Here is a 26,822-nt window from a genome sequence, read left to right as displayed (position 1 = left end):
TTCTAAACCCAAGAGTCCTTAAATAGATTAAGCCTCCCACCAAGGGGTTTACCAGTGATAGAGATACAGGAATAGTCAGGACCTTCTCTTAGAAGTTCCAGGCTGGTCAACAGAGTCATGCTTTCTTACTTGCTTCTTTGTTGAAATCTTTTATTGCAATAAGAATATATGTAGTCCTTTTTGGCAGGAGAGTGAGAAAAACGACCTACAGACCTCTTATGATAGAAGGATGAGGATGTTTTTCTTTTGTAAAGAAGGATGTGATTCCGATAATTAAATCTGTTTATGATCATCTCATCCAACTTCATGCCAAATAGTTTCCAGCCGTTAAAGGGAATCTTCAGTAAAGATCTCTTCTCTGCTGGATCTGGTCTACATTCATATATCTAGAGATTCCTTCTAGCCTCTATCTCTACCCTCAAAGTCACGGAAGACGCTCTCAGAATATCAGAACAGATGTTGACTATATACTTTACTTACTGCTCCATAGCTAACTGCAGATCAGAGCAGTCAGTGCCACCTTTTTGTCCATAGCATCTGCAGGCGCACATCCCCGGGTCCAAAGATGTTCTTCCAATGAGTGTACCCAGAATAGAATCAATTTTGAGAGTTTTAGGCAGAGTTTCTTTGGTATTGTTGGACTTGGCCCTTTTTGCAGGGTTATCCCTGAACTTTTACCTTTCTCCTGGTATTTGTTTTGAGCTGGTGTTGGTGATTTTAGGACTCTGGGCACTTTATCCCTGCTGTTCAGTGTAAAGTGCATGTTCTCTCTATGGTAAAACATGGTAAGATTGGTCTACACCTGTTTGGCGTATTTAATTTACCTATCAGTCCCTTGTAAAGTGGTATCTCAGATACCCAGGGCCAGTATATTAAATGCTACTGGTGGGCTTGCAGCGCTGCTTGTAGCCTTTCAAACCTGTCTCAGGCCTCTGCCATTGCAGGGCCTGCGTGTGCAGTTTACTGCTGCTGTTACATGGCACATAAAGTGGGTGCCACGTCTGTGACTACCCTTTTATTACATATCAGTCATCCCTAAGCTAGGCTCTAGCTAGCCCTATGAGAAGGGTGCGCTGTAGGTAAATGGTAGGACATGTACAATAACTATGTGACATGTCCTGGTATAGACAAACAGCCATTTTGGTTTCTCACTGCTGTGAGGTTACCCTCTCATAGGAATGCATTGGGGATTCCCTGATATGTGTGTCAGTGGTAATTCCTGATATGAGAGGAGTAGCGTGATCAAGTTTGGAATAGTGGTAATAAATGCTGCTTAATGGTGTTCGCAGATTTATTGTCACAATTTTAGAAATGCCACTCGCTGTATTGTCCCATGCTGTAACGCTGCCATTCAATTAAGATCTGAGATATAAAAAAAGTATTTTGCAGCCGTCTATCTGTATTCACACAGACTCTGGCTCGAGAAATAAATATAGGAAATTAATTTTCCTACACTACAGGGCTTAATCCGTAATAGCAACCCTTAATCCATTATATGGTATAAGGCAAGTTCTTCACCAGCTCGAATAAGAGTCTCTCTTCTCAGCCATAATTGTGTTCGTCCTGAAGATGGTCTAATGGACTACAGTCGAACAGACTGAAACGTTGATCTCATCTCCTTTTCCTAAGAAGAAAAAAAAGTTTCTGGAGCAATACGTATTCTCCTTAAGAGATCTGTTGTGTATGATTTATTAGGAATAGTTGTTTAGTCAAGTACTGTTAGGCCAATTTGATTTTGCTTCTTTATTTGATTCTGTGCTGAATGATTTTACCTATTTGTATTCCATTTGCAAACAAAATATATAAAGTAAGATATATTTTTCAAACTACTAGGTTCTCCAGTGTGTTCTATGTCAAGATATTTTTTACTTTGATGTCTAATGACACTTGGGTTTCTGTTCCAGTAGGACTAACCCCCTGATTTATCTTCGAATAACGAAATTTTGTTTTGAATCAAATCGCTTGAAGGCTCCTTTTACCATTTAGATTACTGCCCAAGTCTCCAAGGGTACATTTGGTTTCCCAAACTATTATTGAATTTTAGAAGTGGGCATATATGTGTGATATGTGTGTTTGTGCTTGAATGTTGTGTATTGCTTGTTTGGCTCTGGAGTGACAAAGACTGGGAGGTGCAGTGGCTCCAGAGGGGCTGGGTAAGTCAGTGCTAGGCTGAATGGGCTTCATCTGCTTTTGGAGTAGTGGGAGGGGTAGCCCCTGACCCTGAATTGGTCTGTGCCTGCCTTGTACAAAGCTGGTTCCGCCCCCCTGTGTTGTGTCTTTGGTCTGGACCTACACTGTCAATGTGGACTGTTGTGCACTTTTTAAGTGCTCCCCAGAACTGGTTTGAACTGGGTCCCAAGCCCTGTGCCAGGGCAGAACAAAGACTGACATGCTATAAGTACTAGGGCTGTTACCACATTTTCTGAGTGCTGCTTGGTGCTTACTTGTGGCCCGCAGGCTGCTGGACGCCCAGGAGGAACCGCCGTGGGACCCAGTTGTTGCCTGAGGGGCTGGAGGGGATGCCCTCTGCTGGGTGGCCCTCCGTGCTTGCCTACCTGTGCCCAGCTATACCCTTGTGGAGGTCTGGCAAGGAAGCGCTGCCTGCTCCCTTTTGGTGGCTCTGGGTGGGAGACCGTCTGTGCGCTGGACTTTTCTTTTGGCCGGCCCTTTAAATCCAGTGAGTCATGGGCGCTCCAAGTCCCCGTGTCCTGGTGAGCCTGAGAAGGGGCTTGTGCCCGTAGCAGCATGAAGAGCACTCGAGGCTTGCTGTACACTGAGGGGACAGAGGGCATTTCAGACCCCCAGCCAGCATATGGAAGGTGCTGGTGTGCCCCCTTGCAGTGCATGTTGAGCACTTCGTTTTTAAGTCTCTAAGAGGCTCTGCTGTCCCAGGTAAAAAAGCGAGATCCCATCCGTGAAACCGGAAGTCAGGCATGACAGCGCCTGGTTGTGGGCAGGGCTGGCTTTAGGCAGGGCCGGCCAGAGGAATTCACGAGGAGGCAGGAAGTCAGGCATGCTGGTGCCTGACAGTGGGTAGGGCTCCCCGTGCGGAAGAGGAGGGGAGCCGGGTGCGCTACCTGAGCCTGGTTTGGGCGGACCTGGTGCGTGATCGAGACAGAGCCTCTGGTACTCCGTGTGCATCCCAAGATGTAGGCAGCAAAGAGAGCGTCGTTTCTTGGGGCCAAGAGTCCTGGTGGAGAGCATGCAGCAGTTGAGCCTTCAGAGTCTAGCCGGGAGCCCAGAAGTCAGGCACAGAATGCTCTGTGGTGAGCAGAGCTCCCGTAAGGCTGTGGAGAGCCCAGCATGTGTCATGAGCCTCGTTGTGAGCAAGAGAGAAGAGAATCTGAGCAAGGCTGAGACCGGAAGAGTTTAGAAAGGCCCCGGTGAGTAGGGCGTGTGGGGAAGCCCTGATGACACTCTTTGCCTTATCGCACTTGCGCTGCATGGTCGCGGGCAACTGCATGCTTACCTCAAGCACAGGGGGCCATCCACCATTGGAGAAAATAGGGGTGAGTTGCACCCCCACCCCCTGTGCATTACACACTTTGTTTTTGATACATCGGCAGCCAGGAAGGGCTGGATTGGAGGCCCTGGGTGAAGGGAGACACCGAGCTTGGGAAACCTGACGGGGGGACAATGCCATTAAGGGGCTGAGGTTCCCAAAAGGGTTAGTTATGTTGTATGTCTAATAAGCAGATATGCAAGAAGGGCAGTGAAATTAAGTGTCATGTCAGCAAGAGGTCAGAGGTGTGTTTAGAGCTACGTAATAACTGCATGATATGTTAGTGGTAGAGCCATATGCCCGATCTTGAAAAGGATTGCTAGAAACGGTAATGATTGGTAGATGCTTGAGGCTCTTTACACATGGAGGGTTTGTTTACTTTAGATTAAACACTAGGTTCCCTCGAAGCCGGGGTTTGAACGTAGGCAGTTGCAATTGCTAACAGATCTTTTTTTAAATGTTGTTAAGCATATAAAACGGTCATATGAAATAACGTGCATTTTTCTATGTCATTTGTAGTGACCCCTGACGAAGGGCCCCAGTGGCCCGAAATGCATTGGGTTTTTTATTAAACACTGCTTTTGGATGAATAAATGCGTCTGTACGTATTTTTGAAGAAGAGGTCTGGATGGGCCCATCAAGAAAATGAGAAACCTTGAAAAATAGCATCATTCTGTGCGTGTGGAACAAATTGTATTTAAAATCGAAGTATGAACAAATGAATGATTACATCGCGTAAAAATGGTGAAATATGGTTCTAACATGGAAGAAAGGAGGAGTAGTAAGCAGTGCCTTTGGCTTGGGGCCAAATGCGGTCCCAAAATGATGTCATTGAACTTTCCAAGTGCCAACAGGGCAAGGCACTTTTCCAAGGAGCACGCAATATTGAAGAAATATGGATGAACATCGGATAAAGCATAACTATGAAAGGAGTGCATTCCCAATTCCAAAAATGTAATAAGCAGATATGACCACGATGTTCATCCCTCATGCTGGGTGCTAAGTGCACTCTCCCCAGTAGTTACGGGTTGTCCTCCCTGGCGGTCATTTATGTACTAGATATGACAGTGGCCCAATTGGCCTGATGACTTATATTTACTATGACCAGTGCTTACAGTGGTGCTTGATGGTAGAGGTATGCAGAATATGTTTATGCTGAGTACAGTGTTTTGCCAGTACTTACTGGTTGCTTTCCTAACTGTGCATTCTAATGGTTATGACAGAGGCCCAATTGGCCGTCGTGTATATGATCCGTGTAAATACATGACAAGTGCCAGGTGGCACAGTGTATACATGTCACTGCATTCTAATGTGTTTTATGGGTAATACAAAGGCTACTTTTATATAATCTTGTGTGGAGTTTGTTTTGTGGTGTGTCCAGTGTGTCGCTGCTGTGTGAGTGTGTTGTGCAAACGCTTTACATATTGCCTCTGGGCTAGGCAATCACCTAGGGGTTGAGCAGGGGTTATCTTCAGCATGTAACTCCCTTGCCCTGACTAGAGAGGTGGTTTCTGCCTGGCTTAGGCGCTTTCCCTAGCCAACCAGAAATCCCATTTCTAACAGGAATCAGCAAGAGTGTAGGAATTGGGGCACTGACACCCGATCTGTTTCTTTCAAATCCACAAATATCAAGTCCTTGATTTTAGAGTGGAGTGGCATTTAAATCATCGGTGAATTTGCATATTGTGCAAAGAGAACAACCTTGTTATCTTGACGTGGGAAAGTTTGTAACCAAGATTATATCTGATATGACCAAGAATGTCTGGTACCTCCTCTCTTCTTACATATTTTTATGAAGAAGTAGAGGGAACCACTTCATCAGAAGGTGAGTCATGTGTCGCATGAACTTTAGACCATCTGTTCCTTTTTTCTTTTTCCTTGTATATCTTTACACCCTCCTCTGCAGTCATTAGGGCAGGCTCAGCCACCCGAGAGTGTGGCTCCTCTGGAGATATGATCTTTCAATCTGGAATCAGACACTCCTCATCCAAGGAGGGGGAAGTGATCTACCTCCTCCTACACTTCCTCTTACCTTCCGTAGTCACAAACACTAAACTCCCTCCGAAAGTAGACCTGCTTTTATAACAGGAAGGCAATCTGTAAGCTTAAACCAATCAGAAAAGTAAACGTTTTCACAATGCAGCAATAGCATGAAGCATCAACCAGAAATTAAACTAGAGGATTACAAAGTCTCTGAAGCAATAGTAATGTGGTGAAAGGTTGTGGCCTCTCTGGATGACTTACTTTCTCAGCATTTTCAACAGGTTTACTATCCATGATTGGAACTCCATCTACGCCACTCCTCCAGCACCCAACGCTTCCCCTAGACCAGGAAGCACATCACCACCCCATCGACCATGGCCAAGTCGAGGGAAGGGCACCAGGAATGGCCTCCCTCGCCCCAGAGAGTGGAGACTTTTGCTGAAGGAAACATTTAAAGGAAGGCAAGCTGACATGCATAATCATGCCCCAATTCTCACGAGAATTCAATGAATCGCAGCTGTCTACAGCTGAGACAGAAAAGAACAGGGGCAGGGACGGCTTATTATTTTTTCATGGATATTATTGTCTGTATAAGGAGGCAGGACTTACTCGATTGAGTAAGGCAGGAAAGCGAGGGGGTGGGGGGGAGGCGATAGGATAACCCTATATTTCATGCAGTTTCTACTGGTGCATAACCCCCCCCCCCCCCCTCTCCATTGTCCATCCCACCGAGGATCCTGTGGACGTCGACTGGTGGCACACCTAGCTGAATTCCTAGGTTGGAGTATGGAACAAATGGTAAACGTGTGGCTACTTGCTATATTGCGCATAAAGAACCCTATGGCCTCTTAGTTTCGTGCTTCAAAGGTACACGTAGCTAAGAGTGGGATAGCCATGACATGGACAGTTTCTGCATTTACTTTAAGCGTTTTCTGAAATGTGTAAAAATTGAACAAATAGCTTTAGATGGTCATACTCCCTCGAGTCTCCTGGCTTAGGGGTGTTATGTGTTGTCCGTGATGTCAAAAGCTTGCCCATCATTTGTATTGTGGTTATGAATTCATGCTATGTTAATGATTGTATTATGCACATCTGAGTGTGACGCTATCTATCTTACACTTGTACGGTAATGCTAAAACAATGTAATTATAATTACTATTTTGTATTAAAATGTCTGTGGCCTCTCCGCGACTCAATTGATTTTAATCACAATGCTTATATCTCAATCGTAACACATGTAGCCTGGGTATGATGGATCCCAACAAAGACGCGCACCTCCTAATGCTTCAATGCATTCCATAGAGCAGATTATAAAGTATGTGAGCACCTTGTAGATTTTTTGTGTCCCTTTGAAGCTCACGAGTCTCCCACAGAGACCTACAGAGATGTGTGAGTATGTGCACCATAATCGGTACATCTCACGTCAATTGATGTGTTTCTCACAGAATCTCAAACTGTACATTCCCCTAAAGACCTTCATATAGAGAATAGAGGACGTTTGATGTGGATACTTTGATTTTTTCCCCCAAAGTGTTGCTGGATCTAACCAAATGTTTGTGATACAGACACATGGAAAACTAAAAATACATGAGTTAAAACGAAAACACGAACAAAAAGCACTTGATTTTCAGCCTCCAAGGTCACTTGTCTCCACGTATCACAGTAGGTATGCCCCTCTGCTTTTTTCCCTCTGCCCCTTGTCTGTATGTCACCTTCATACATGCTCCATTGTCTCTTTGCCCATGCACTCCTATTGCCTGTCTCGTACCCTCTCCAGGCTCAGTGTCTCTCTACACACTCACCAGGTCATCCAATGTGCTTACCCAAACTGCCTGAGACCCTCCCACCCAGGTCTGCTGAGAAAACCTCTCCTGGACTTCTATACACTGGCTAAGGTTAATAGGCCTCAGGTAATATTGGTTTTGGCATGGACACTACAAGGGAACGTGACTTCTTTCAGCAGTAGGACATGCTGAGACAACTCCGAAAACAAACAGGTGTATACTGAGAAAACACTATGCTTCCGCGTCTGTGCCATCAGTGGAATTGACTGCAGCCCCATCAGTGACACCTTCTGAATTATTAGGTGATGCGACCACTTATTAACCAACTTAAATAGGCTGTACAGCCAAACACCTGTTCTAGAGGCACCAGTAACTGAGCATTTCACCTCTTCCTTTAAAATTTCTACCAACTCAATTCACGTTGGACAAGTTCTACTGCACACACACACACCACACGAACACGCACATACACCACACGAACACGCACACACACACAACCCCTCACATCATATTGCAGTCATCCGACAGCTGTGCCCTTAGCATTCATTCCTTTTTTAATAAAAGGTTGTATTGCTCCTGTAATCAAGAATCCTCAACATTTCATGTGCACACGAGCAGCCAGGAGTATGCAATGTGTTCGATTCTGTAAATGTTTCATGTGGCCCTTCCCCCATATATGTCATGAGTGACAGAGGAGCAACTAGAGCCAAATTTCGGGAGGGGGCTAATAAAAATGTCAGGGGGAAGGTGAATTCTTCCAGCAATAGGTAGAGTGGAGATGCAGGGGCTCTAAAAAGGGGTGAAAAAACAACAACGCCTCGTTATCAAGGAAATGGTCTTTTAAAGACCCGTGAAGTACTCAGGTGCCGCTGAAATAATACGGGTGCCAGACCAGCCTGCCTACAGCAGCTCAAAAACTGTCTGTGTGTGTGCCCGGGAGGCTGTCTCAGCTATGAGAGGGATGGGGGAGGGTCGTGCTGACGCCTTTTGAGTCCAATGGGTCTTGTGCGCCAGATGAGGGATATGCCCAATGTAGACAGGGGATTTAGTCAGCCTTTCATTCAGCATGTACTCTCCCTCCATGAATGCCACACATGAACATGCACAAATGTGAACGGAGTCACACATTATTTAATGCTTGTTCATCGCTACAATATGAAGAGCTTTCACCACTTTGGTTGAGCCCACCCAGTGGTGACGTCAATCTGGCTGAGGGGTTCCGTGTTGAAGTGTGCTACAAGAATTTCGTAGACAGAAAGTCCCATAAAACCAGCCTCGTTTTAACTGGACAGGATTAAAGATTCGCAGTGTGTTTCTACCATGTGCAAGTGTTACCTTACCCCATGTTTTAAAATATATTTGTCCGTACTACAGGGAGATGGCAAGATTCTGCTTTGAGCGACTTTTCGTTCCCCGAATTTGTACTTGAAAAATATAATCAGAAAACACAACGATAAGGGACTGGCTGTGAAGAGCAATTTGGCATTTGAGAAACAGCACTGACTAGGGAGCATGAACTCAAAACAACCAAAAAAAGCCCAGATAAAAGGTGAAGAGACCTAAACATAGGAACATAGAAAGGTCTCCTGGTGTCCCACACTATCCCAGTGCAGGTCGAACTAGGATGCTGCAGCTTCTCAGGACTCATAATTTAGAAACCATGTTATCCCGACCTCTAGCATTTCTAGATTTTAGGGCACACAGGGAAGAGGGCTCAATGGGAGCGTGTTTGTGCTGAATTGAACTCACACCAAAAGTCAGGGGTTTACATAGGAAATCTTCTCACAGATGAACAAAGAAAGGGCTAAGTGCAAAACAAGTACCTCCTGAGCAAACCAGAGCACAACATATGCGCTATCCCTCTATGTGAATGTTGATTCTACCTACACTTTGCAGCCAAACTAGTTACACGAACACCAGCAAACTACTGTGAATGAACAGGGTACACAGAGCTAGCAAGAAGTCCTTGAGGAAAGAAGCATTTTTGTGACCGCACTGGAAGTTTTCATTGAGAATAACATCAAAGAAAATAAACACATATTCTCCAGAGGTAATGTATAGTGTATATGCAGGAGGAGACGCCCAGTTTGAACACAATGAGGATTAGGCCTAAATTAGGACCTAGTTAACAAGAGTCAGGAAAAGGTAATTTCATATGTCATGGAAAATGTGTCTCAGGTGCAATAGCATGGGATCAGCATGCATGTACAAATGCAAGAAGAAAGTAACATTCTGCAATTTATTAATAATACACAAAACTCTAATAAGAATCATAGGCACACACGCATGATGCCCTAAAACCTTGTTCTAGGTTAGATACTGATACTGATGACACCAACATCCACTTGAACACGTCTTCACTCCACAAGCTATCCAGACCTGTGTTCCCCTGGTACACAGCCTTGCCAACCAAGGCAACAGGCCAAGAGCCAGTCACGTAGATGACTATCCCTAAGTGGCTAAGTAATTGAGGCAGAATTGTCACATTTCTGTTGCAGGATTGCATGAGTGGACATGCACAGTGTGTGAAACGTCAGATCTCAGCGCATACATCAATCAATAAACCAATCATATCATTTGTAGAGCGCACTACTTACCTGTGAGGGTCTCAAGGTTTTGGAAGTGAGGAGTGCTGCTACTGCTTGAAAAGCCAGGTTTTGAGAATTCTTCTGAAGGTCAGCAGGTCTAGGGTCTGCTGTAGGTGGGTGGGGAGGACGTCCCAGTTCTTGGGAGTGAGGTGGGAGAAAGATCTGCCGCCAGATTCGCTCTTCGGATGCGGGGGACTGTGGCGAGGGTGAGGCTGGTGGATCAGAGCTGGCGGGGGGGGGGTGTAGAAGCTGAGTCCTCTGATGAGGTACGCTGGCCCGGTGTTGTGGAGTGCCTCGTGTGCATGGGAGATGAGCTTGAAGGTTATCCTCTTGTTGATGGGGACTCTCAGGTGGGGTGTGATGTGGCTGCAGCGAGGGATGTCAAGGACCAGGCGTGCAGAGGTGAGGATCCACTTCTAGATCCTGCAGAGCATGGGGAGGGTGTTGAAGCAGTAGGAAGAGACAACGTTGACTTGCTTAGTCATGGAGAGGGTGGAGTCGAGGATGACCCCTAGGTTGCGTGCGTGGTCGGTGGATGTTGACCTGTTCCCAGTCTGTTCGGCCGCCAGGAGTCGCCCCAGACCGAGGGGGTTGATCCAAGGATGGGACCCTCAGTCTTGTCTGAGTTCAGCTTCAGTCCGCTGTTTTTCATCCATTCGGTGACGGCCTTCATTCCTTCGTGGAGGTTGGTTTTGGGGGTGTGGGGTCTTTGGTGAGGGAGAGGATCAGCTGGGTGTCATTGGCGTACAAGATGATGTTGAGGTCATGCAGTCGGGCGACGTGGTTGAGAGGAGCCATGTAGATGTTAAACAGCGTTGGTTTGAGGGATGAGCCCTGGGGTACGCCGCAGATGATCTCGGTGGCTTTGGAGCAGAAGGGGGGAGGCAGACCCTCTGTGTTCTGCCAGAAAGGGAAGGAGGTGGTCCAGTCCAGAGCCTTCTCTTGGATCCCGGCGTCATCGAGGTAAGTTCAAAGTGTGCGCTGGCAGACCCTGTCGAAGGCGGCGGACAGGTCCAGGAGGATGAGGCCAGCTGTTTCGCCGTTGTCTAGCAGGGTCCTGATCCCATCAGTGGCAGCAATGAGGGCAGTTTCGGTGCTGTGTTTGCTGCAGAACCCAGACTGGGAAGGGTCCAGAATGCTGTTCTCCTCGATGTAGCGTTTCAGTTGTTTGCTGACGGACTTCTCAATGACCTTCGCCGGGAACGGGAGCAGGGAGATGGGCCGGAAGTTCTTGAGGTCCTTGGGGTCCGCCTTGGGTTTCTTGAGTAAGGCGTTGATCTCGGCGTGCTTCCAGCTCTCCGGGAAGGTTGCTGTCTCAAAGGAGATGTTGATGACTTTCCGTAGATGGGGTGCAATGGTTGTGCTGGCTTTGTTGAAGATGTGGTGTGGGCATGGGTCTGACGGAGATCCGGAGTGGAGGGTGTTCATGGTCTTGATGGTGTCATCGTTGTTGATGTTGGTCCCGGATAGCAGGGGGTTGGTGCGGGTGGTGGTCGTGGGGGCAGAGGTCTCAGTGGTTGTCTGGGCAGTCATGGCATTGAAGCTGTCGTGGATGTCTGCGATCTTGCGGTGGAAGTAGGTGGCTAGTGAGTCACACTGGTCTTGCGATCGTGGAATGATGTCATTCGTGTTGGAGCTGGGGTTGGAGAGTTCCTTCTTGATGTTGAAGAGCTCTTTGCTGTTGTGTGCATTGTTGTCTAGGTGGTCTTTGAAGGAGGCCCTTTTGGCAGATCTGATGAGGTGATGGTGTCTGCGTAGCTGTCCGCAGTTCGTTCACGGAGCCAGTTCTTCTCTAGTTTTTGACAGGTTTGCTAGGAGGCCTGGAGGTCTTCAGTGAACCAGCTGGCTTTCTTGCTTGTGTGACTGTTGGAGGGTTTCTTGAACAAGGTGAGGGCATTGGCGCAGTCGTCGATCCACTGTATAAGTTTGTGTGTGGCAGTGTTGTGGTCGATGTGGGCGGCGGGTGGGTTCTGGGTGAAGGTGGGGTTAGCTGGTCTTCGTGACTTTGCTCCAGCATTGGTGTGGCAACTGTTGGGTGCAGTGGTGCTTGGTGGGCTTCTTGAAGGTGAAGTGGATGCAGCGATGGTCGGTCCAGTGGAGTTCGGTGGTGGGGTTGAAGGAGACGTGGGGGCTCGCAGAGAAGATGGCTTCAAGCGCGCGGGTGGCTGTTGTGACGAGTTCTCTGAGTCGGAGGTCGGCTAGGTTGTCGACCAGGGTGGTGGAGTTGGTCCTCAAGGAGGATGTAGTCCGTGGAGGTGAGGGCATGTGTGCTGATGAAGTCGGCGAAGGAGTCGCTGAACGGTGGTCAGGGTCCGGGGGGTATGTAGATGAGGGTTCCTCTGAGGGTGGTGTTGGGGTCAGTGTGGATCTGGAAGTGCAGGTGTTTGGCGTTACTGAGGGTGTCATCGGTGTTGGTCGAGACTCTGAGAGTGTTCCTGGGGATGATGGTGATTCCTCCCCCTACTCTGTTGGTGCGGTCCCTGTGGGTGATCTTTTAACCTTCCGGGACGGCTGTGGCGATGTCGGGTGCTGAGGCGGGGTTCAGCCAGGTCTCCATCAGGAAGGGGACATCTGGGGAGGTTGAGTCGTGTAGGTCCCAGAGTTCAAAAGCGTATTTGCGAGCGGATCGGGTGTTGAGGAGAATGCATCTGAGGTAGTGGGGTTCGTTCCTGGTCGGCGGCTTGGCGGGCGGATGTAGGTGAAACTGCAGTTCCGGCAGGTGAAAGCTCCCTGGGAGCACTTCGGAGTGGCCAGGAAGCAGGTGTGTGACTGTACGGCATTGAGTGCGTGGAAGGTGCTGGCCTTGTAGTGGTTTTGGGCGTTGTGGCATCCGCTGGGGCCAAGGGGTCTGGTGCTGGGCACTTTCCAGGCGCGGACGGACTCAGACGGGCTTGCCTTAGGCTCGCCAGAGGCTTGCCATTGGCGTGGCCGCTGCGCGCGGCCTCCATATGAGGGGAGGTGGGAGGGAGGAGTAGCTGGGCAGTGGGAGTGGGTGGTGAATGGGAGAGCTGGGGGGCGGGCCACAGGGATGCAGCGATGGGAAAAACATGCGAGGGACTGGGCACAGAGGAAGAAAAAACAAGTTAGGCACATGAGAGAGAAAAAACAAAGTTAGGCACAGAGGAAAGAAAATACAAAGTTAGTCACAGAAGCAAGTCTGGCAAAATCAATTGCAAGTAATGGCAGTGAGGCAAGGCAAAGAGAGGCCGAGCCGTGCAGCAGCATGGGGAGCGACCTGCCTGTGAGCAGGGTCAGAGGTTGCTCCTTTCATCGCTGTGCTGCCTCCATATGAGGGGAGGTGGGAGAGAGGAGGCAGGAGGCAGGAGCAGGGTGGCGAATGGGAAAGCAGGTGGGTTGGGCTGCAGGGACGCAGCAGTGGGAAAAACGGGCAAGGGATGGCAGGGGGGCAGCGGGAGAACGGCACAGAGGAAGAAAAAACAAGTTAGGCACAGAGGAGATAAAAAACAAAGTTAGGCACAGAAGAAAGAAAAAACTAAGTTAGGCATAGAAGCAAGTCTGGCAAAAACAATTGCAAGTATAGACAGTGAGGCAAGGCAAAGACAGGCAGAGCTGTGCAGCAGCGTGGGGAGAGACCTGCCTGCGAGCAGGGTCAGAGGTCGCTCCTTTCACCGCTGAACAGCCTCCATATGAGGTGAAGTGGGAGGGAGGAGTAGCTGGGAGGCGGGAGTGGGGTGGCGAATGGAAGAGCAGGGGGGTTAGGCTGCCGGGACGCAGCGGCGGGAAAATACGGGAAAGGGATACCGGGGGCAGCGGGAGAACTGGACACAGAGGAAGAAAAAGAAGTTAGACACAGAGGAGAGAAATAACAAAGTTAGGCATAGAGGAAAGAAAAAACTAAGTTAGGCACAGAAGCAAGTGTGTCAAAAACAATTGCAAGTACAGGCAGCTAGGCAAGGCAAAAACAGGCAGAGCCGTGCAGCAGCGGGGGGCGCGACCTGCCTGCTCAGGGTCAGAGGTCGCTCTGAATGAAGGCCGTGAGAAGCTGTGTCTGCTGTTCTGTCAGCATGCAAGTATTTTTACTTTACTGCTCTGTGAGTATGCCTGTATTGACTAAATGAATGAATGAATCATTATGACATTTTTGAATGTCGCTCCACAATTGCAGGAGAGACACTCGGGTGAGACTGCAGAGTATGCGGTAAATGTCCACAAATTGTTATGTTTCTTTTAAAAAACCTGTAATTTTAAATGTACTGGTTTTAAAATTGCTAGCTTACTTTGCGAAATTTGCACAATGTACTGTTTGAACTTTTTAAAACTCACAAGCTTACCGCATTAGTCTGCCCACCCCGGTCCATTCGGGCTGTGTGCCGTTGCGTGTAGGGCGGGGCAGAGTGTGTCACTAGGACATCACTTTCGGTCTAGTGGGCAGAGGCGTGCCTCCCGCCTGATTGCTTACAAGAGACCGAGGTGATAGCGGACGCGCAGAGATTCTCGGATGAGACTGCAGAGTGTGTGCTAAATGTCTGTAAATTGTTATGTTTCTTTTAAAAACCATGTAATTTTAAATGTACTGGTTTTAATGTGCTAACTTACTTTGTGAAATTTGCACAACGTACTGTTTGAACGTTTTAAAACTCACAAACTTACCACATTAGTCTGCCCTCCCCGGTCCATCCCGCCTGTGTGCTGTTGTGTGAAGGGCCGGGCAGAGCGTGTTACTACGACATCACTTCCGGTATAGCGGGCCGAGGTGTGCCTCTGCCTCAATCCCCCCTACATAAACCAATGTGCTCACACCCGCGCCACAGGCACGCGCCGAAGTCAAGCCCGTCTGCACCCGTCTGCCCCCGACCGGGACCAGGGCCCAAAAACCCTGGTTCTAAGGACACAAGAGAGGATTAAGTACTCTATAGAGGAACTACTAAGATTGCGTAAGCCCATCATCACATCATACAGACATAAAATAAATGTAGACAACATGGTACCAACATGTACGCACTGTAATGTAACACTCATATGTAAAAGACATATTATTAAGGAGTCTAAGATACAGCTGGCACTACTAAATTGCAGGTCAATGGCCAAACAAAAGCTTGAGATACACGATCTATTAAGTGAAAAATCACTGGATGCTTTATTTTTGACGGAGACATGGCTTAATGAGAGCTCGACCCCTGATGTAATAGATGCCATCCCGAATGACTATCTTCTAGTAAGGCAAGACAGGGAAGGCCAAAGAGGTGGGGGAAGTGCCATAATCTACAAAGCCGACATGAAATGTGAGATCAAACAAGCAGGCCTAGACAACTGTGAGGCACTCTTCTTTAATCTGTCCATGGCAGAAGATAACACCATAGCTGGATTTCTCATCTAATGCCCACTCAGCCAAATAACACCGTTTGCGGCAAGTCTGGAGGAGAAGGTAGTACACCCATCCCTGAGACACATACATTTTTGGAGTTGGGGACCTAAACATACACTTCGATGACACATATAACCAGGAAATAAGTGCTATTTGTAAGGATCTACTAACACTAAATCTAACCCAAAAAGTGGAATCACAAACACATCAAAAGGGCTACATATTACTTATTTTCACAAAGTCTTCTGAGGTGGAAATAGGAGCACCATGGCCAGTCCCGTGGTCGGATCATTACTTAGTCCTGTTCATAGTGCCATCTCATAGGAGGAATGATTCAGAAAAGGGGGGTGGTGATGAACAGAGTGTCTGAATTAAGCAGACCACTCTTACCCAGTCCAAAGATCAGGGCTTGATCCATCACCGTTTTTTAGCTCACTGCACCATCCCAGCTCAGAACTTGGCTATATGCAAATTAGTCTGACCCTGGCCCAGTGCATCATGGGAACAGGGCAGACCAAACTACCAAGCCAATTCTTATACTGGGAAGGAAACAAGCTACCGGGGACCGGTTTCTGGCATTTCAGCCGTCTTCGGCCCGGCTTGCTTGAATCCTGATGGTGCAATGAGCTAGGGACTCACATCTGAGTATACCCTTCCACGCTTATGGTGGACAAAAATGATTCAGAAAAGGGGGTGGTGATGAACAGAGTGTCTGAATTAAGCAGACCACTCTTACCCAGTCCAAAGATCAGGGCTTGATCCATCACCGTTTTTTAGCTCACTGCACCATCCCAGCTCAGAACTTGGCTATATGCAAATTAGTCTGACCCTGGCCCAGTGCATCATGGGAACAGGGCAGACCAAACTACCAAGCCAATTCTTATACTGGGAAGGAAACAAGCTACCGGGGACCGGTTTCTGGCATTTCAGCCGTCTTAGGCCCGGCTTGCTTGAATCCTGATGGTGCAATGAGCTAGGGACTCACATCTGAGTATACCCTTCCACACTTATGGTGGACAAAAATGATTCAGAAATTGTTGTAAATATTTTGTCCACCCTAAGCGTGGAAGGGTATACTCAGACATGAGTCCCTTGCTCATTGCACCATCAGGATTCAAGCAAGCCGGACCGAAGATGGCTGTAATGCCAGAAACCGGTCCCCGGAAGCTTGTTTCCTTCCCAGTAATTGGCTTTTGTAGTTTGGTTTGCCCTGTTCCCATCATGCACTGGGACAGGAACAGACTAATTTGCATACAGCCAGGTTCTGAAACTGGGATGGTGCAGTGAGCTAAAAAACGGTGTTGGATCTAGCCCTGATCTCTTGACTGGGTGAGAGTATTCTGCTTAATTCAGAGACTCTGTCCCTCACCACCCCTTGTTGTAAATATCTCATAGGAGGAAGGCACAATACCCTAGAAAGGAAATCATTACCAGAAAGTGGAATTAATTAAATTCTGCATCCTTCATTCGAGCCCTTGGGGAGAAGAAATTAACGCTGGATAAAGATATTAATCTAGCCAATGATCAGATAGAGACATGGATTACTAATGCACTAGATAAGTAGCACCATGGAGCACTAGAATCCCTAAGAGACAAAAGGTAACAGCACCATGGTTCAATGATAAACTAATGAAGGCTAAAAAAAGACGTAAAACATCTGAACGAATCTGGAGAAAAACTATTGTAATAGGTCCAAAGAAGAATATAAAAAGGAACTAAAAGTTTATCATTCATTGATTAAGAAAATCAGATGTGAATTCGATAATATAGAAATAGTTAAAAACTCACACGAAGAAATGTTCACAATTCTGAAATCTCTCAAAAACCAAGAAGAGAATAAAGACATTACAGCCTCCAAAGAGATCTGTAATAAGGCAGCAGATTTTTTTGTGAATAAAGTAACAAATATATATGAGACCTTTCCAACAGAGACACAGCAGGGCACCAATCCATCCGATGTCACCCTTGGGAACGTTGTTGGAGCAATGCTGCATGAATTAAAAATACTGGATATTGAGGAATTAAAAGCCACAGTGAAAGGAATAAAATCTGGCTACCCTCTTGATCCGGCACGACCAGAGAGAGTAATGGAGGGGATGGATATGATCCTGCTGTACATCGCAGAATTTATTCTCTGCTCCTTCCAGATGGGAATAGTCCCAATGAAATGGAAGCAGACCATCGTTAGACCACTTAGGAATAAAACATTGTTAGATTATACAGTACTAGATAATCTTTGCCCTATCTCACCACTTCCATTTGTGGCTAAGATCAGAGAAACAATTCCAAACAAACAGATGGTTGACCACATCAACACTAATGACCTACTACACCCTTCCCAGTCAGGTTTTAGAACGGCACACTCCACAGAATCAGTGCTATTGATGGCCACAGAGGCACTGAGAAAATATATTGACGAAGGGCAAACAGCTGCGCGGAACCTGTTGGACCATAGCGCAGCATTTGACACTGTCTCGCACCCATTGCTTCTACAAAGACTAGAGGCTTGCGGCATCAGGAGAAATGATCTGAAGTGGCTGACATCATTTCTATCCGAACGGAGCTTCCAAGTTGCCCAACTGAGGCATCTGTCCAACAGCTACCCTCTGCCCCAAGAGATTCCACAGGGATCAATTCTGAGTCCAACCCTCTTCAATATGTATGTGCAAGCACTAGCAGAATATGTAGAGAAACATGAGGTGTCGATAGTGTCATAGGCGGACGACACGCAGCTAATTGTAATGCTATCCCAAAACAAAGCTCAGGCAGCGATCCGCTTCTCTAAATGTCTAGAGGAGGTGGCTGACTGGATGTAAAACCATTGCCTCAAGTTAAATGGGAATAAGACGGAGGTGATGGTGGTAGGTAAGACACCTACCATATGGTCATCTGCATGGTGGCCAGAAGCACTGGGCCATGTGCCCCCCCCTCCAAAAATCAGAGGTAAAAAATCTCAAAATCTGGTTCGATTTCAAACTGTCATTTGACAATCAGATTCAGAAGGTAGCGGAGAAATGCTATGGGGCCATGAAAACCCTGAGAAAAGTTATAGATCTGTTACCATCTAAAAGCAGGAAAACCATAGTACATGCAGTAATCACTTCACAATTGGATTATTGACATGTTCTATATTTGGGTGCTTCCAAAAAAAGCCACTCTAAATTGCAAAGGGCTCAATACGCAGCGTCGCCTTTGGTTCTCAGCCTTCCAAGGAGAGCCTACACAAAGAAAGCCCTGACTACCTTACACTGGCTGCCAGTGGAGAAGAGAGTCATGTTTAAGGCGATTTGCTACTGAGTTCCATGGGAATGGGATTGGTGACTGTCCCAAGAATATTTAGAGCCCGAATGGGGGCTCGTTCTTTCAGGTACTTAGCAGCAAAAATCTGGAACACCTTGCCAATCATCATCAGAACGGGACCCAGCTAAAGTATCTTCCGCAGACAGCTAAAGAGATGGCTGTTCACAAAAATTGAATAAAGTACAGCTCAAGAGCCACTTAGGAACAGCAGTAAACTCATTTGGATATGTTTCAGCGCAGGTACACACCGTTGGTGTAACCAGGCACTCTACAAATGAATAAATACTTAAATAAACTGCCAGCAAAGGGAGAAACTTAGAGCTAAAAGAGAAAGGTTTTAGGTTTGTTCTGAGTGTGTCAACAGTGGTAGTCATGTGTAACTCTAATTTAGCTTGTTCCACATGGAGGATCTCAGAAGCCCGAGACGCCTGCTGCCACAAAGCTCAGAAGTCGGATTAAGGGATACTTTGGGGTCAAAATGCCATAAATTCACTTGGTGTTATGCAAAACATATTGAAACAAATTTTTGACTCGACTAAAAACAAAAAAATATCTTGTCTGAATTCGGAATTATTCTCAAACTTTCTGAGATTAAGTAAAAGCTGGATGTCCTTTTTTGCACCCTCTGTAGCTTTCTGATATATTTCTACAGTACACCTGAGGGTATGTTGTTGCTAGAGTCCATTCTACAGTTTACTGTAACCCCTAGTAGTGGAGATCTTGATTTTGGGCTATCATAATATTTGCTGGTCTTTGGCGTGACAAATAAAACGTATATATCTTTACTACATTGTCTATTTATGATTCCATGTATTGCTTGTGACATAATAGCCACATCCTGATCTGAAATATATGTTAGTTTACCGTCCCCAAATGACTACCTTAACTTTAGATTATAAAGGCCTCCTTTATGTTTCATTCATAAATTTTAAACCAGAGCTTGCTCGGGTAGAACTCTGTAGTACCCACGCTTGTAAGATGAAGTTCATGTAGATTTATTAAAATAAGTAAACAGGTAGCATAAATCTTTATAAGCAGGTGAATAAGTCATGAAGGGCAGCCTGTAGGTCATCATTAACAGCCCCACCAGGAGCAGCCTGCTAGCTGCTCAGCTCCTCTCACCAACTGTCATCAGTCATCCAATCACACAGGCATTCCACACATAGCCCACACACCAACATCCACTCGGAACACGCGCACAGGCTGAGTAGCTAGGGACAAGATAACATAGGAGATAACAGAGGAGAAAAACCATAACAACAGCATACTACATACTTCTCTGTTTGTAGGAAGACTTACCATGCACCCTCGTCCCATCAACCTCCTTCATAAGCAACTGAGCATCCTCAGCATTAGCGTACAGGGAAAGTGGTGCCAAGATAATGTTGGTCAAGGGTGTCTACGGTACATTGAAAGTCATCTGTCCATGAAAAAAGATGAAAATCAATGCAGAGATTGTCAGTTATTCCTACTACTGCACGCACACAGTGTATGAAACGTTCATGATCCAATAGATCAACTTTAGTCAAAAAGGCTGATAAAAGTGGCTGGTGCCAGAGATCTGCAATATTTTATCCATCACAGCCGGAAGAGAGGTATATGTGCCATGGAAAGTTCTGACACTTGGTTATCCAAGGCAGGAATGCAGGGAAACATGTCCATGTCTCTCCCGCGATACCCTTTGCATAAACATGGATGAGGCCGTCTAGCTTTCTGACAAACAACAAAAATAAAAAATTTTGTGCGGGGATGACAGAATTTACCTAATTCCACAGATGCTAACTTCACCGTTCACTCCCAGTTCGACATTTTTAATGCTCTGTACAAGAAGTAAAGTGACCTAAATACAGCATCCATTAACAAAAAAGTCCCTAGTTATTTTGTTCTGTCCCTATGGGAACTTTGGAGATAAGTAACTGTAATAAAACTAACAATTCACTTTATAACCCATTTGAATATCTGAATAGAGGTTGTCCATTAAACCATATGTGAGCCAGATGTATATTTACTTGTAGTGCAACTTCTGTTTTATTGTGCATGACATACCCCTACATCTGCTCATTCTCTTAAGTCAATTTTTTCAAATACCCCCTATAGGTAAATTTATTTAACGGTGGGATGTGGACCATTTTTGTGAGGATGAGAACACCGTCATGCGGGCTACTCAGACTGGTGGAACTGAAGAACTGAAGTAACCTACATTGGACCAGGAAGTGGAAGAAAACTACAGACCTATGGGGCATATTATCAAGAACGATGTATCCAATTTGAATTTTATAAAGTTTTCTCTAAAGAACTAGTACTACCCCTGAAAAAATTATTTAATTATAAAAGACTAGGTGGGCATGTACCTGTGGATTTTAAAGAATCAACAATTATATGTTTTGTTAAAAAAGATAAAAACCCAGATGCTGTGAACTCATACAGGCCAATTAGTTTATTAAACTCGAATTATAAACTTCTCATTAAAATATGGGTGGAAAGATTTGTACTCGCTGCCCAGGAAGTAATACACCAAGATCAGACTGGTTTTATTACAGGACTTTATATGGCGGACAATACCAAGTTCTTAATGCAGGCATTGGACTATTTTAATATTAATTCGACTCCAGCTTGTATTTTAATGGTCGACGCGGAAAAGGCTTTTGACCTGGTCAACTGGGCAACACTGTTCTACTCTCTTGGCCAATTTGGATTCCCGGCCTTAGTCATTGAGATGTTACATTATATCTACCATGGAGCCTCGGCTCAGGTAATAATTAACGCTAAACAGGCCGGGAAGATTAAAGTAAATCGGGGGACTAGGCAGGGCTGCCCGTTGCCCCTTTTGCTTTTCACCTTTTTCATTGAACCTTTAGTGGTAAGGATTAGTGATAATGTGGCTATTCAGCCCCCTATCATCTGCATGTCAAAGCTAAAGTTGTTTGCTGATGAGATTATCCTATATTTAACACCTAAAAAAAAGAACATCGAGAGTCTAATGTGCGAGCTCAAAGACTATGAAAAGTTAGGGGGCTATAAAATCAATAAAAAAAACTGAGGTCATTGCTTTGAATACTGATTTACACTTTCTTCCTATTTATTTGCAGGCCCAAGCCGCAAGAAGGGACCCAATTAGATATTTGGGTATCTTCATGACCTGCGAATACCATAAACTTTTTGTCCTGAATTATACTAGAACGAAGAATAACATTAAAAAACGTTTAGATCAATGGTTTTTACTTCCTCTTTCATTAATAGGCAAGGTATCATTGATAAAAATGTCAGTTTTGCCGCTGCTTATATTTCTGTTCAGTAACGTTCCCATTAAAATTAATTTATGTTTCTTTAAAGAGCTGGCAACAATGCTGAGAGGATTTATCTGGGCCAATAAAGAATCGAGAGTCAAGCTACCTGTGGTACAACTTTCAGTAGATCAAGGAGGTTTGGCTCTACCTCATTTAAAGACCTACTATGAAGCAGCTTTTTTGATATAGTGGCAGGAATTTTGAGGGTTAATCCGTCTAGAGATAACTTTTTTCTTGAAAAGATGATACAAGAGGCAGGTTCTCGAATTCCAATTTTTTTTAAAACTGCAAAATTTCCAAAGAGGACTAGATACAAGACACTAAGAGAATATGCGTCAAGACTTCTGCTCCTCTTTAAAAAATATGTCTCCAATGGTTCCCAATATCTGAGCTTAAATTAATGTACTCAAGTCCAAGTAAATTTAAACCATATAAAAAATGGGGAACTTTGCGGGCTTCAGGAGTTGAGACATCTGGTAGTCCAAAACAGGGTAATTAGTTGGCAGGAGGTGATAGCCAGAGCAAATAATCCCAGGCGACTGACTTTCTTCGAATATTTACAGATTGTCTATTTCATCAGAAAAGAGATAAGTGGCCTGCTCAATTCCCCCAATGCCTTGATAACAGCCCTCTACGGAGTAAAAAATAAAGGTATAGGATATTGGTATAAGATGCTCCACTGCTCTGGACAAATTGCACTAGTAGATAGAATAAGCCTCTCGACTCAATGTACTTTTTCTTCTAAGGATTGGGAGGTCTGGTGCCAGCTGGGAAATAAATCTCTACGTGCAGCTAATTATAAGAGGATGTCTTTTCTATCACGCTGGCTAGCATACTTTACACCGGAGGCTTTGGAGAGAATGTACCCTGAAGTCGAGAATAAATGTTTTAGATGTATGGCTAATGGCCAGGGAGGGTGGCACCATATTTTCTTCATTTGTCCGCAGTTAGAATCTTTCTGGAAGAGGATATTTGCGGATATCGAACAGGCCATTGGGAAATTACTATCGGCAGTGGTAGAAGCAGCTTTGTTTGGTATATCCAAGGATAGGTGTAGGTTCAATAAAGCTGAAGAAGTATTATTATTTATATCATGTGCTGTTGCTCGATCTTTAATACTCCAAAACTGGAAATCCATGGAGGTTCCATCCCAATTAAAATGGTTTGATAAAATGAGGAGAACCTGCCATTTTGAAAAAGCTTATGCTGGCAGGGTGGGAGCCATTGGGAGATTTGAAAAGAATTGGAAATATTCTGGGAATCTAGAAGAATTGAAGTGGGGATGATCCTAAAAGAAAATCGAGATTACATAAGAATGTTTTTCATTGTTATCAGCCGCTTCATCTACGATTTCAATATGTCTTTTAGGCACATTTGCACTTTATTAGTTCTCTTTGCTGTTTTGCACTATTTTGCACTAGCACTTTCAGGTCTGCATTTTATTGAATTTTAGCACTTTGTATTAGCACTTTTTTAAATTGCGGACTTTGCACATAATTTATTGAAATCTCTAATGATGATATTTGGCAGTTTTCAATGAATTTCGCTCCTCTTTTATTCTCTTTTAACCTCTATTTTAATAGCTAAAGGTTCTACAAATGTATTGAAATGTATTGATATTGAAATTTAAAGTGAAATATGTTTTGTACCAATTGCTACCTATTGCTCTGTTCAATAAAAATAAAAAAAATAAAAAAAGAACGGTGTTAAAAATTATTACCGGTTTAGCGGCAGAAAACTGCAGCTAAAGCGGTGATAATGTGCTTGATAATATGCCCTTGAGGATTCCAATAGAAGTCCATGTTCTGGTGTGAACATGGGCTTCTATTGGAATTTTCCAGGCCATATTATGAAACATCAGTTAGCGACATTTCTCCAGTTATTTTGGCAAGGAACGCCCACTTTGCATCTCATTAGAGATGCAAAGGGAGGCGTAGGGAAAAAGCGAGCTAACATGCGATTATGCACGTTAGCACCCTTTTGGTGATAGGGCGAAAACACTATCTCTGCTTTTCTGGCTTTTAAAGCCAAAAAAGCAGAGATAAGGACCTTGCTGATATGCCCCGAAATCATTTATTTCAGACATCAAAAAAGTTTTAGAGAAGATGATAAATAGACACCTTACAGAACACCTCAAAACGGACAATGTCCTTCACCAAACCGAATCAAGATTCTGTACAGGCTCCAGTGTGGAAACAGCAATTTTAAGGGCCATGGAATTTCTCAAAAAGATCTTAGACCAGTGTGGGTCAGCTGTACTCATTCTTCTTGATTTAAGTGCGACTTTTGATTTGGTTTCTCATCCTAATTTATCCTATCGTATGGAAGAAGCAAACATCACAGGAAATGACCTGAAATTGAGCTATCATGTCAGTGAGGGGCCTTTACTTTCTGTAAATCATTAGCTAAAATGTGGAGTGCCACAGGGCTCCTCCCTGGGCGCTACGATCTGTACGCTCATTTTCTATCTAATATCTTCTGTTCACTGGGCTTTATAATGGTATCTTATGCAGACGATACACAGATTATCATTTTTCCATCCCCCCGCGGTAGGAGCCACCTCTTTAAGACTTAATAGCTGTCTTGAGAAGGTTTTCAAGTGGATGACAGCCAGCTGTCATCCACTAAACGGCGACAAAATTGAGGTCTTGGTTGTTGTCAATAATCCATCACTTTGGGACGAATTTCACTGGCCTCAATTTCTAGGGGAATGTCCATCTCCCTAGTTTGAGGTCAAAAGTTTGGGGATTACTCGGTATAAAGATCTATCTATGATATCCCAAGTAAATAAGGTTGCTGACAGCTGCTTCAGCCTCCTTAGAGCTCGGAGGGAGGTATGAAATGGCTCCCTATGGAGGCCTGAAGGACAGTGATTCAAGGATTAATTATTTCTCATCTGGACTATGGCAGCTCATTTTCATTTTACATAGGCAGTCCAGTGTTTGTCATTAAAAAAAACAGACTACCCAGAATGCTGCCGCCCAAATGCTGATGGGCATTCCCAAAATGGAATCTGAATGCGCAGCACTCAAAACCCTTCACTGGCTGCAAATAAATTGTAGAATACAATTTAAGGCACTATGGGTCCATTAGGATGGCGGGCGGATTGCCCCCGCCAGGCTGGCGGTAGCCACCGCCCGCCACCCTTCCCTGTATTCCCCCCGCCAAATTAGTATTAGTAAAACACCGACCGCCACTTTTCCGCCCCGGTCCCCTTGCGGCGGGGGCAGAAAATGTTTAATATGGTGGCGGTGTCTATTAGAAACCGCCAGCCATATTACGATGGCAAGAGTGCAATGCCTTTCCTTGGCAGGCGGTCTTCACTCTGAGGGCCCCCTGCGGGCCCCCAGAGTGAAGGTGAGTGGGGGGCTGCACACGGGGGAGTACCTGTGGTACCCCCCTTCATTTTAATTTCCAAAGCAGCAGGCACCGCGCAGTGCCTGCCGCTTTGCAAATGAAAATGCTGTGTTGTATTGTCAGCATTGTGGCGGGCGGTGCAGAGAGCACCACCCGCCACAATGCTGAGAATACAGGATGTGCCCGCCACTGTGGCGGGCACGACCTAATGGCACCCTCGGGACACCAGCCCTTAAGGTGGGCGGTCCCGTTTTCCGATAGGGTGGCATCCTAATGAGTCCCTATGTATCACACACCGGAGAAAAGATAAAGTTGTCCCTCCTATTCCTTTTCAGCTCAACACCTCTCATTGAACATTCAAACATTTCCCATCTAACAATCTAGACCTTTTTTTCATCCCCAGAAGGAGGAGAGCTAGAGGTGGAGGCCATTCATTTGCATACCTTGTGCCCAAATTCTGGAACTCATTAACTACCAGCCCGAGATTAGATGACAATTTAATAAGCTTCCAAAAAACAATCTGTATTCCTTAAGACCTTCACTCTAGCTAGGACCTATAGTGCTGGAAAGCCCATTTCGGTTAGCCATGCACTCTACAAAATATGTGAATATAATAGAAAATAATATATGTTACAGCACTCAAGCATCAATGTACATGTTGTGTTTGCATAGCACACATTACTGTGTGTATAATGTCTAGCATTTTGTTTTGTCCTGTGTAGTAGATATAAAAAATATATTTAATCACAACCAGTATATGAGTAGTTAAATCCATACATTGAAAAATAATCACACTGAACACGCCATGTGACTATTAATATAGCATATTTTATTTGCAATGTCATTGTCACATGCATTCTTTTAGATAGTATGCTTTGTCACTAACATGGAATTCCAACTCTTCACTACTGTAAAACATGTGTGAGTGTGTATTTATTAGTGCACTTGTTCTAAATTACGTGTATCGTGCCACATTGATTTTCACCAGCATGGCATAAATATATAAACCATAGAAAATTATTATCTGTATAGTAATGGCCAGGGGTCTTCAACCTTTACTGTAACAAGAGCTACTTACGTTCAGCAAACTTTATACTAAGCTCCTAGTATTATTGATTGGGAGAGGTGTGGGACAGAGGCCAGAGCGACTGACTCCAGATTGTAGGACACGATGTTCGTTCCCTGGCGCTGGCGCAGCTCAGCATCATGTGACTCTGGGTAATAGCTCACTTAATCTCCCGACAGCCCCCAGGGCCCTGAACCCCTTGATTGGTGATATGCTCGCACTTTACAAACACAAATATTATTGGTGTTGTAGTAGTGAACACACTACACAAGATTACATTAGTCACCTCGATATGCTAGATTACCAGCAGTGCATCAGGACTGGTTGTCAGTAGCAATGTGAAAAATAGGTTTTGTCAATCTTGCCTACAGCTGTAGCTGATATTCTTGTGGCATCAAGGTAAGAATCAAATTAAGTCCTCCATTGCTACATGATTTATCATTTAAATGTTGTCATTTTTTGAGAATTTCAAGCATTTTCCTTCAACTAACTTATGAGTTCTGACAATACACACAATTTCATCTTGAATAAACACCTTTCAATGTTGTTATACATATATTTTTTCAGCCAAGTAAAAGCTTTTTTCCAAACATCAGCTTATGAGTTCTGAAAAATGCACGCTTTTCAAA

The sequence above is a fragment of the Lissotriton vulgaris genome, chromosome 4_1 (assembly GCF_964263255.1).
Source record: "Lissotriton vulgaris chromosome 4_1, aLisVul1.2, whole genome shotgun sequence".
Lineage (NCBI taxonomy): Eukaryota > Metazoa > Chordata > Amphibia > Caudata > Salamandridae > Lissotriton > Lissotriton vulgaris.
This window is presented reverse-complemented; position numbering follows the sequence as displayed.